Here is a 13,732-nt window from a genome sequence, read left to right on the forward strand (position 1 = left end):
TAAACTTGCGATACACGTACGTGAAGAACGATTTTACATAATTCCTCGGATATTGATATTCTTTATTTTGTCCACTTAAATTCATAAAATTAGTCATAACGCGAGACATAATGAATCGAAAGCTTATAAAATCCCTTCACCCCATGTGGCTTCTCATAAACGAGGGTGCACGTTAGGAAAAATTCAATATTGAATATAAACTAACGATACATCTGAACCTAGCGATTTTAGTAAGCCAGTTTTATTAATCGTCCTAACCCTTAATCATCGTTATCGATTGATCTCATATAAACGAATTCGGTCACCCTAAGTCGTTCCATTTTGCTGAATGCACGTTAAGACTTTCACGATTCGAGGGTTACGATTAGACATCTGTTGAATATTTTTTCCCAGTCGACGAACGATCGCATGAATATTTCGTCAGGGGTTGATTGAAATTCGCTCGTATTTCGCGCGGAAATAATTAAGCATTCGTTAATATTTTGGCATAAAATCGACCGCCACAATTTGTTAATATCCCCTCACGGATTTGTCACGCGTATTTTAATATTCCGTAGCGAAACGATTACCTCAGTGGTTAATAGTCGATTGCGACGAGTATTCGGTATTACGAGAGAACCATCGCCGCTGTATTTTCCCAAATATTCGCGGCTTGAAACAAAATGTCGAATTTTGTTGTCGCTTTAATATTTCCTTTCACGGGTACGCAACAACTGCGATTTTGTTATTTCGTACCAGAGAGCATGAAATAAATATTTCATGACCGTTTCGTTCGTTGACATTTCGCTGATTACGATTTGTTAATATTATTCTGCGACAATGGCGGGCATACGTTCGAGAGTAGAGAGAACCCGTCGTGTACAACATCGTTTATAAGTATTAGAACGTTTACAGAAAGCGAGGTAAACCTGAAAAGTAAGCAGAAAATTGAAGGGTTTGCAGTAAATTACGTTTAAATTGTATTTATTGGACAAGAGAGAGAAAAAAAAAAATAGTTTTCATATGGAAAACTGCGATATATAATATACTATATTATAACCAATTCCGATGCACGTGCTATTAGTTTTTACATCCTCAGAAGGGTATATTTAATTTCTCTCAGTTTAATTTCGATTTTCCATTCGGATTTTAGGTCAACTTTTTTGAGTTTTGCCTCTGGTTCAAAAAAATTCTTCGATGAGACTTAAATTATAAATTAATATAAATTAAATTACAAAAAATTTGGAATATTAACGCATATGATAAACTCATTACATTCCTCTTGCAATTCTCACAAACAGTTCTCACAAATTTTCGTATCGTTATCTTGCACAAATACGAAATCACGATCGCTTAATCACTTCCTTGATAATTTAGCCCAATTATCACATTTTATACGAAACCAGGAAATGTTCTGATATTTATGAACGGGGGTGTACGTTGGCGCAAATGCCACTGAATTTTACGTACATACACCTACTATATAACATTCACAGTACGTGTGCGTAGGTACGTTTTGCTCCAAGGGATCGCGATTACAGGCAGCGTTAATAAAGATGAGTGACGACGTTTAATTAGTATTAGCCGACGCTGCTCGTGCAACGGCATGTTAAGTGAGAGTACCGAATGTCGCTAAGATTTACTCTCTCTGAACGAAGGACATTACAATGTTACGTTTGTGCGACGTTTGTGCCTGAATCAAAATTGTTTCCTGACTGAGACGCGGCAATTTATCGTTTCTCCGTATTTCCTTAGCAATAGGCGCTCCTTACATAGAAATATTTACAATCGTTTGGCTCGTTTTCGCCCCAATCGTGTCTCATAGTATCGCGAAATTTTACGAACGATCCCTTGCTTCAACAATCGAGTCCGATCAGGTTCAAATTTGGTGCGTTGAGTAAGGGTTGTGGTATCGAAAGACTCAGCTCTGAAAGTGGAAAAGTTTGCAAGTAAATATTTTTTCGTACGAGGATTACGAATTTTCATTTTTGTAATCGTCAAAAATACGCAAGTGCCTGTGAAAACAAATCTGTTGAATTTTATTCCGATAGAATCATTGGCACGGGATATTTAAGTAAATATATATTAAAGTAGCTTTAGCGTCAAGAATTTCTTAGCATCATCAGTAACCTATGTTACAAGTTTCATCTTTCCAAGTTTCCAAAGTTCAAAAGCAACGCGCCCCTTAATCATGCCGCGTTTTCTCTAAAATTCAACGGAAATTCCAACAGAACTCCTATGCGTTCATTTCACCTGCCGTCATCTGTTTAAGCAGAAACGGGCTCAATAAAGCGACTGAAGTTACATCGTTCGAGTCGTACTCGATATAAGAACGATTAAATGAAAAACAAGAGGGAAGAAAGAAAACGAAAAAAGGGAAAGCAGCGAAACGAAACAAAAGGAGAAGACAAGGAAGGGTCGAGTGGCTGAGGAAAAACGGTGACGACGCTTAATTCGCAGAAAGGCCACTTATTAGCCGTAGACGCTTTCTATCCAGGAGAGCACTCGTGAACGTCGCGACTATCGCTCCAATTGTCGAAGACAAAGGGGCGTAAAGGGTAGGCTGCGGAGGTAAAGGGCGCACGGTGGATGCTCTCCGAATAAAACGGACCATTTGACAAGGGTGAGAGGGTAAGGGTGAGAGAGCGAAGGGTAAATATGCAAGAGCACCCCTGGGCTTGCCTTACCAGAAAGGAAGCTCGTGCAACAGAGATAGATATAGATAAATAAAGTAGTTAGAAGGAGAGAGACGAAGCTAAGTAAAACGACGAAACTAACTTGGAGAAGGCTTTCTGGCTGCTCCCACAGTTGTGTTATTACAGGCAACCCTAACCTCCCCCTTTCTCTCGCGAAATATCAACGGAAATGTGTTACATTCTTTGAAACTGTCGCGCTCTCGTACGCCACGCTACGAGGTATACTCTCGTTCATAAATATTACGACATTTAGTTACATATTAGTTGCATGAATAACTGTAAAATTACAGCGGAGCGTTAATTAGTCGAATCTCGATTATTCGAACCATCGGTGTTACAGCCGTCGCTATCGCCACTAATTTTTGAAACCGGGAACATTATTACTTTAAAAAGTAAACTTTCTTAACATTAACCATATGTAAGTATTGTTTATTCTACGAGTAAAAGAAACGTGTGTATATTGTTTACAAATTACGAACAATTTACAATTAATTATAGTTACTAGTTTGTAGAAATTACAGCAGCAATAGCCTTGTATTCGGTAAGTAATTCTAGGGTTCATTCAACTGGTTCGATTACCAGAATAATTCGATCTTCCGAACCACCTCGGTCCCAATTGATAATCGATGCTTGTTTTTGTACTTAAGAATTTTATTATCTGACTTAATTGCGATTATTCGTGCTGTTATTAACTCAATTTAATCGTTTGACTCAAACCATTAGTAGATAGTTGAAACGTGTTATTAGTATGTCGCGTTCTGTTCCAATGTTTCGTGAACGTCCCAGATAGTTTCTTCAAAGTAGACCCGAAGACAATTAGCCTAACCCGAACCCTGGACAATTATGTAAATATGTCATAGTGAAGGTTTACAATCTACGAACTATTACCTGATTTGAAGCGCTTACAGTGAGAGAAGAAAGTATTTGTATATTTGGAGTAGAGAAATAAGAGGCGAAATATTTTCAGTTAATCTTTTCCTCGATAGTTTAAACAAATTGCCACATTTTCTACAAAAGCAGGACGTGTCTTGCTATTTACGACAATGAGTGTAAAGGAGAGTTGAAGATTAGATTGGCGGGGAGCGGGGGGGGGGGTGGAACGAGATGTTAAGGGTGGCTCGAGAAAATTTCGTTTTCCTTCGATTTCAACGGAAGTCGCGGCTGCCTAATTTATTATCGGTGGATTGCGTGCGCAGCCGGGCTCCAATTATATCTCGACGTCGAGGGAAAAGCCTTGGAAACCTTATAAATACGAAATTTCTGACGCAGTTGGGGGGATGGGAAGAGGTCGGTGACGGTATTTCGCGAAAATTCCGTCTTAAAATTACCATACAATCCGGAATTTCGTAGGGGTGCACCGATGTAAGTATACGACGACGATAGAGGAGAGTGTGGAAGGGAGGGAAATTCTTAACGTGCCGTCGTAAGACACGTATCGTTTCAATATCGCGAAATCCGTCGACCGTTTTTCATTGACCGGCGCGATTCGGTCTGCTACGATATTCGTTCGATAATTAAATTTTCTTGGAAATTATCGAATACGGATAGCAGGATACGCTGAGAAATTCGACATGCTGTCGAAGAAATAAACTTACCCTCAGGCACAAGTGGGAGCTTTAAAAAATTCCACAGTATTCGGTGCAATATTAGTCTGAGACATTTTTGTCTCTTTTTATCGTCATTTATTAAAGTAAATTCTTCGTATTTGACCTAATTTTTCCCAAGAAATCTTCCCTGGATTTATGGGACATGGTAGGAATGGAAGAAGGGTCGTTTCACCCCAAATCGATCACTTTTCGACATCGGCGTCTGAACTTTTTTTTTCGACGACTGAGTCTTTCATTAGGGAAGTGATATATGATGCAACGCACGTGAAGTTCGGAGGAGTTAAAACCATCATTTCCTGTATCTCGGGTTTGTTTAAAAAATACACAGGCACCATTTTTGTCAGCTTTCATGAAGGTACGTATTCTAGAAAAATTTTACCTGTATTATGCAAACATGAAATGCAATGTCATTTCATAGTAAACTGTGCTATTTTACTATTAATTTTCTATTCATTTTTCTTCCAAAATTCGTTCTTCCACAATTTTTCATGTTTCTGTTAAATGTTCAATTTAGAGATATTTCGTGTTTTGTCGCAAAAATAGCAATTATAAGTGTCTATTGTATCATACATAGCAGAATTATTTATGAAATAATCTGATGAACACACTTCTCCATTTGATCTAAAAATAGAAACGACAAGATTCCTTACGAACGTTTCTTCGTGGGAGTCGAACTAGTTGGTTCACTAAAAACAGTGTTCCATCCCAAACACAGGTTCACAAAATCGAACGAATAAATTCGAGTTAAATGACGCGGTAACCAGTTGTTCTAATGAAATGAACGAAATTCCATTTGCTCGCGAGACGAGAAACGAAGCGAATATACAGAATGAGGAAAAAGGTCGAGTCGATCGTGAAGAGAGTCGGTGGATCCACTCGAGGAGGATCCTTGTGAAGTGAATGGAAGCCGAAAAGCCGGGTGGCGCACAGACCCCCATAACCCGTGTCTAATCCGAGTTCGTCTCGGCCGCTCACGGGGCATCTCCCATACAGTTTGTCCTTTTGCCTGTTCATAGCAGAACCAGACGAGATTCCAGTCAGCCGCAGATCGCTGGCACAGTCAGTTTCCGCGACAGGGATCGGCTATCCAAATCGAACGTTTCCTTCGGGATCTGCACGGAATGGCCAACTATGCTACCGATCGAACAGCTGCTCTTTGTCGATTCGTTGAACCCGTCGCCTCAGAAGCCGACCTTTTCTTCCAACAGCCCTCTGTCTCTTGTTTCCCAATCATTCTATTGTATCAGGTTTGTATCAGTTTGTATCAGGCTGTTGAAATTTTTGTTATTCAGCTTTGCTGTGTTTTGTATATTATACAGTTGACGAGGTTTCAAGAAAACCATGTCATCTGTGCGTGGTTTTGTAACACATTGCTTGACAAATAGCGAGCGCGCGCGTTGTGTACTTTTTACATTACACATCGGAGACTCAAATATTTGAAAATTCAGAGATCCGGGAATTCTAATATTTGGAAACTTCGAAATTCGCCACTTCGAATACTTGTTAATCCGGAGATTTGGAAATCTCGATGTTTGAAAGCTTCAATATTTGAATATTTGTAGATTTTAATACTTGGAAATTTTTTAATTTGCGAGTTCGAATATTTGATAGCCTGGAAATTTGGAGATTTCGATGTTTGAAAACTCCAATATTTGAAAATCCGAGTATTCGGATGTTCGAATATTTAGAAACTGAAAAATCGATGAGTTTAAATATTCAGTTTTAAAAGGTCCGGGAATTCTAATATTAAAAAATTTAAAAATTTACATCACACCACGTTTGAAAATTGGCAAATTCTTGTATCTTTTCAAATTTTTCCACTCTTCTAATATTTCTAACGAAGTATCTGCGAGTTTCGCGCGAGAGTAGATCGAGGTGACGCGTGTCCTCATCGGATAATATCGCGTTGCATGTCGATGCTATTTGTTCTTTGGGAGCGTTTCTCGCGGTCGTTCGCAGGTTCGCTGAGCTTGTTTCCCTGGTGCAGTAGAGATTCCGCGTTTCATCGCGTCTCGTCACGTCGCAGGGTTTTAATTATTCCACGGGAACAGGAACAAGCGGCAACTGCTAACGAGATGGCCCGATAACGCAAATTAGATGGCACGCCAGATCGCTTATTAAAGGACAGGCTTATTAGAAACTTGCTTGATTCTCTGTTTTTTCCTTCATCTTTCTCTCATCTTCGTCTTCCTTGTTTCTTTCTTATTTGCTGTTCGTCGGAACGTGGATAGAAAACGTGCAGCGGAATACATTTTTGCGGGTCTTTCGGCAACAAACCTCGTTAAGGTGAAGGGTCGAGGGACTTGTCGATACATTTCCCATCGGGAAATGTGTTGCGCCGTAATGAAATCGAGAACTCGATTAAACATGCCCTACCTAACACAAGTACCGGTATATTCCATGAGTATACGCCAACCGACTAGCCGGTAAAAGGAAATTTTACGAGCCTTTTAGGAAATTCGCGGGGAACGCGGAAGAGGAGACTGCTAGCGCGCCGGTCGTTTTCTGATAAGCCCAAGGAATTTATAATCGGTTCGTTGACAGTGTCGGTTTCTTGTATTATACGGACTAAAGAAGCGAACATACTTCTAAGTATGTCTTCTAACAGAGTGTTAATAGAAGTTTTAGCTTACAGAAGTTCTTGGAAGATCGTAGTGCAAAATGTTTGCGAACTTTCGCTTTGTTATGCTCAAAAAAATATATCAAGAACACTTTCTCTTTGTAAAATTCTCTTTCTATTCTCAAGCTTTTATATAGAAACCTGTTGTAAGCTTTGGTTAATTTTTTCTTAGAAAATATGAATCGTATAACGGTGCAATGTAATAAAATACTAACATGGAACGAAAATTAACATTAGAAAAATCTAAATACGCAAGTAGGTAATCTTCAAGTTACAAATAAAGGAGATTAACATAAAAAGAATGTTTTGCGAAGATGAAAATATGAATAAAATCTTGACGTATATTGAACATGCCCTACTTTTCGTTAAAATACAAAGTCTATTTTTCTTCTTGGAAAACGACGCTCTTTCTAACATCTATTTTTCTCTTTAATTAATAAAGAATAATTCTCCTACAGCTTCGTTCCCAAATCTCCAAACATCATACTACCTACGTCACGTTAGAAATATTAGAAACAAAATATTTGTCAACTTTCGCTTCGATACTCGAGCGATGTTTGCTCGTGCTCGAGCCATCCTTTGTACGATTTTCAAACTTCGCTGGTGTATGGATCCGAGATTATTATATTTTTACCTCGAACGAAGCCAACTTTCGCGATCGTGCTCGGTCATTCTGTGGGAAAAACGTGCAACGATTCGTCAGGGATCGAAGGGAACACGTGTTCCGGCCCGTGTCCAATTTAACCGGATACCATGGCCTAGGTCGAAGTTTCTATGAAACACCACCCTCTATTGCTCCTAGTAGCGAGAAGGAAGGAACGTCAGTTGCACGCATGCATCTGGATCATTGTGAGATGTCTGGAGAGAAGCTCTGTGAAGGTGGACGTGGAAATCGCTTCGAAATTTGCCCACCGTGACAACGTTTCGGCGGCACGAAGCATCCACAAGGTATAGGATCATCGCAACGCTTTCAAATCCGCACCTTGACTCGACACGCTGAATCATTTTAGAAGGCAAGATGGCTTTCTCGAATTCTTTCGGCGTATTGCGAGACCCTTCCGATGAATTTTGGTCGAGTAACATAGTATCAGATATTTTACACTGGTTTAAAGATAATTTCGATATTTCATAAAAGATCAAACAATTTTTTATTACAGAAGAAAGTTTCGAGCATTGTAACGCAATTTGGCTCTTATATAGCAAATTTTCTGGTTTTCTTTCTTTTTTTTTTTTCTAAGTTAAAAAAAGTTAAAAAAAGTTTCTTCAATTTAAATGCAGGAAATTCAAAGGATATCAGAATTGGTAAATTTTGAAATATTCGAATTTCCAAGTTTCTTTAAGCATTCGGTATTTCCATTCTTCGATCTCTAAATTTCCATATATTCAAATTTTACAGCTGTCAAATATTCATATAATTACAATACATGTTCGTCAGAAGCTTCGGCAACTGTTGGAATACTCTCGTGAGTCATAATACAAAAGCATACTTCTTCATTGTGTTGGTATAAAATTCATGCTATAAACGCGTCTCTCCCTCCCTCTCTCTCTCTCTTTCTCTCTCTGATGCTTATGGAAAACTCGACCTGAACAATGTTTTCGCTCGATTTCGCGCTAAGGCGCGTCTCGAATCGTCCATACGTCATAATTAAACGAAGTACTGGGACAGGACCACCCGGATAGATGACCCACCCCTATCCATTAAGCTCTATTAAATCAAAAGCAACGACTAAGGAATAGCAGGGTTATGTTTATCGAGTCGAGCCTTCGGATCGTGGTCCCTCGACGATCTATCGGAACCTTTGGTGAAATAATTGAAAGTTGCATTGACTTTCTCACGACTGTGATTTATCGTGATTCCTGCAGAAAAGAACGGATAAACGATTGTTTCTACTTAGATTTATCAAGATCTGATGGATAAACGATAGGTTCTTCAGATTGTAGGTTTATGCGAGAAATGAATTGTTAGGTGTAAGCAGTGTAATTGTAGTTAGGGTAGTGATGAAAGTTTGAAGGTGTAATTTGTGAAGGGGAAATATACCATTAGAAAATATTACCTCGAGTCTTCTCAAGTAGGTTTTTCATACATTTCGAACATAAATTCTATTGTTTATACTCTGCCTAATTTTTTTTGTTATTGTTCCTGACATAACGTAAAATTCAAGAACTCGGAATTTTGCAGTGCGTACGCGGTTTCGCGAATTCCAATATTTACAAATCGAGTATGTTTGCAATCGATATTTGGTAAATTTTGGTAAGTTTTGTATACATTTTCGAATTATTTTCAGATAATGTCAACGTAACCACGTAATGAAATTTCGCGTAATGCGCATGGTATATTCATAAATATATTCTGTGCACTCGGTAAACGTTGAAAAAAAGATATACACAGACAGACGCGTATCATAAAATGACAGTAAAAAACAAAAATTCATAAAAAATTAACTTATCACATTTTCCTTACATCGTCTGACTAAAAAATTCCATCAAATAGGATTGAGATCCTGAAACAAGTCGGCAACAAAGCTCTCCGTTCGTGTAATAATTCAGCATCAAACTTTCGAAACATTATTTCACCAGATTGTTTCGAATAGGAAAAGTATCGCGGTGATCGCGAGAGGAAATCCTTGGAGAGGAGAGAGAAAGAGAGTCACCGGTGTGTACCACGTGGCGCGTGGAACCTGTTAATAATTCCCGACGCGGATTCGTCGGGACATTATATTCCGGCTTCGTTTCAGCCGGCGTCTTAATTAAATCGCTCGCCGTGAACCGACGCGCGATTTTTCATAAACCATGGGAAACACGAACAGAACTCTCCCCGTGCGACACGTTTCGCCGCTATAAGGAGGCGCGTCAGCAGCTGCCGTTTAATCGCGAAACTGCTCTTTTATCGATCAAAAAGTTACTTTCGAAAGCGGAGATTTCCTATAAAAGACAAATGCGTGCGCCTCGATGCATGCTTCTTATTGCGTGCACGTCATTCGTTTCCATGTGATTATGACAATTCTTTGTTTATAGTGGCTCGTGAAAGTATAACTATTTATAAGATAATTACTATGAACTGGGAGATAACGAACCTCGTTAGGAGTTAGAATTTTAATAAGAAAAAATTAATATGTATTTATCACTTCTTCTGATATCCGTATTTATTAGGTTGTACGAAAAGTTTCTTTCGTTTTACGAGGAAATAATAGACGTACAACGTTTTTTGATATATATTATTTTGTTGAATTACGTACGATCCATTTTATTCTGTTGAGATAAACACCACGACATTTTACAGACTAGGTTTCACATTTGTATGAAGATGCACTGTCGTAAAAAACACGTTTGCAAAAGAAAGACACTTCCCGGACAACCTAATACTTCCAAAAATACACATCGATAGGGTTGAAGAGGTTTTAATATAATATATTATTATAAAATTTAATATAATATCAAAATACATAGCATTGAAAAACACAGGTTTCAAAATCAAATAAAGTTAGGCCTTTGGCGACGTGTTAAATTTTTAAATCATTATCCTGGAAAATACTAAATATTTAACTTAATATGTACAATATGAATTCATAGTTTTACGATATTCTTCCTCTGCAGTTTTCGTCCGACCACTTGGTTCGACCATGAACTGGTCGAATTAACAAAGAAATACGTAAGATACCGTGACGGCGGAGAATTTCAACACGAAATTTGTATAAAGAAGCGATGGAGTATTCCTCTCAGAAACTGTGAATCTTTCATTAGATTCCGAGCACCTTCCTTATTAAAGGGTTGAAACTTTCTAGTAAACTCAACTATATATTATAAGAAGGTTCGCAGGCGGTTCTTCTTCCTTCTCGAAACTTCCTCTTCCTGTAGCAAAACAAAGAGTACACAAAAACGGGTTGCTTTAATATTTTACGCTTCTGCCAGCATGCAACGATGGTTGCCATCGAAATTAATATCGAAAAGTTCACTGATATCCGGAAACCCATTCTTATCATTTCCTGTCTGTCTTCGTGACCGTACGATGAGTTCAACAGTTGGAACGGTCGATGAGGCTCGTTCGTACGCGAACAGCAGCAGGAAAATCCGTGCAACACAGAGAGAACGTGCCAGGTTTACCCGAGCCACCTGATTAGAAGTGAACGACCGTCTTCTATGTATACAAAACGGTAGCTGGTACGTTGATCGCGTTCTAAAGGAGAGGCGGCCGAATCGCAGGTAAAATTAGCGTGAACAAGCTTTCTGCACCACTCCACGCTTTAACCGAGTATCGTTCTGCCAGATATCGATAAGTCTAGATCAAACATACGGTTCTGTAAACGTTGGCGTACACCCTTGTTCTTAATTTCTTAAGGGAACAAGATTCTGTTAGCCGTGGCGAATTATCCCTTCTTGAATTCATTTCTTGTACAAATTCAGTTGATCGCTCGCTCGTGATCCAACGAGAAATTCTGTTGGGTTTTACGATGAACTTGTAATGGTAGAATTATCGTAAATTGTCTGTGAAGCTGATTTCGTAGAGATACAGCGTAGAGAGAAATTTCGTTGTTTTAGATAATTTTGTGTCGACTTTAAAGAGACGATCATTTATCTGTTTTGGGAAACAAGGATTAGGCATTGAATAACATTATTTCTTTGCCTACGATTTTTATGCTGGCTCTTGCATCGTTTGGAGAATATTTCTTCTTTCTTTTTCGGTTCCTTTATTTGGAATCTTCATTATGAATAATTGTTAAAATACGGAAAATTTAGATATGGAATATTTGAATATGCAAAAATAGATAGAATGCGTATGATATGCAAAGATATACAAAGTATCCAGAGAAAAATATTCGTTACGGAATTTATAAAGCGAAACAAATCTTCATTAATGTTCCGTATCTTTGGATGTATGCGCGAAAATATGAATTTACATGAACATCCGCAGTCTAATTATAAAGAACCAAAGTCTCTATTTCGTTTACAATTTATTTTGCTTCTAAATTATTTTCTTTTTTTTTTCGTTAGAGATAAGTTTCGAAACAGTCTCAAAATGATTTTACGATAATTAAAATTGTACACTTCAGCGAAAACAATTCATGAAATATTTTTCATGAATTTCTATCGTACGGTTGCTTAATATATTTAACGAATATGCTGTCTATGTTTAAACTCTAGGCTCGAAAGTTATGTTTTAAAAATTTATACGAGGCTTTTATAGGAAACTCTGTTATCTGCCAATATTTCTGTTCATCGCTATACGCTGCTGATTAATCGGACAAGTGTAGAAAATACGAACGGTTTATTATATACCGTGGCATCGTGAAAGCAAATTTATCGTAGAAAATTTATACGTTTGCCAGTGAATTTATATTTATCCGTTAATCTCGTTAATAATAATGTGCGCTAAAGGATATAATGTTTATTATTACTTCTATATGAGATCTAGCAGATTAAGGATAACACGTTTTACTAGTAATTGCATAGTTTTATATATAATATTTTGGTGTTACTCTTGTAACGTTTCAAAGTGATCGATCAATCTTAGTTTTCTGGGGAAACAACTTGATTAGTATCGTCGCGTATGAGGGAACAGTATCGCATAGTATAAACGATTTAGAGGGTCGGATGCACTATTGTGAAAGTTGAGTAAATGATAGATGAAGTGTCACGTGAAAAGGGCGCCTATGATCACTTGAATCACGAAAAGAAATCATAGGAATAATTGAATGATTGTTTGAGACCAACGAGTATCTACGATATAGCAAAGGTAGATTCTGTCAGAGTTTGAAATATTTTAATTCACGAATTATTCAAACTGTGAAATATCAAAGTTCGCGAGTTTACGAATTTCTAAATATTCCAACTACCAAATTATTCAGTTTCCAAAGATTCGAATTTCAAACGTTATATTTCAAAATTTTTAAACATCGATATTTCTAAACTTTCAAGTTATCAAATTTTCCAAAGTTTCGGGCTCCGAAATTCTCGGATTTCTAAAACTTCCAGTTACTAGATTTCAATCTGCAAATTTCGAATATTCGAGTTCTGAAGCTTCTCGAATCCGTGACTCCCGCGTCTAATCCAATTAAAATAGGTGTCTCATAAATAAACTTCTAAGCCATCGACTAATCAGCTTTACAACGGTAACCGGTGGAAGTTAACTCAATCGGGCAAAAGTCCTTGGTACAAAAGCAAGAAGAAAGCACATAATACAGCCCCGAACGAAAGGGATGTCCCTCTCACTTCAACGACCGTACAAATGCGCCCGTTCAAGTATTTAATTGCAGGGGAAGAAGTTTCCCGGGGAAATCGTAAAGGCGAGTGCTCGTAAATCAGCGGATCAACCGCTTGGTTTCCGCAGGCAGCGTTGCCTGCCACTATTATCCTCCGTGCTGAGAAATATTTATCCGAACTGTACTGCCGGCAAACAACGATCCGCCGACAGTAAATCGATGCAGCAGTTAGATATTCCGCGTCAGACCGATCGGTCGTTCGTTTTCGCTGTTAAAGGCGAGTTCCGCTGTCAAATAAAAGCCTACATTACCGTCCAAAAGTTTGAATAGACACGCGTTCCGTGTATAAGTACATCTCCTAGCGTATGAAATAGAAATTTTGCAAGTTAATGATTTCCTTGCATTGTTTGTTGGTTAAAGTAAAGTATTTTATTGTATGTAGAAAACGAACATATCTGTCATTTTAGTATAGAGAAGACTAAAAAGAAAACACTCCACTGACCTTACTAAAGAAATAAAATAGTCAAACTCGAAGATGATATCTCGGTGGAGATAGCCATCCACATGTTATTTAGCAATTAAGTTGGAAAAATTTATCAAATGTCCAGCTGGAAAAATTGTAAAGTACAAATT

This window comes from Bombus pyrosoma, linkage group LG10, assembly GCF_014825855.1.
Source record: "Bombus pyrosoma isolate SC7728 linkage group LG10, ASM1482585v1, whole genome shotgun sequence".
NCBI lineage: Eukaryota > Metazoa > Arthropoda > Insecta > Hymenoptera > Apidae > Bombus > Bombus pyrosoma.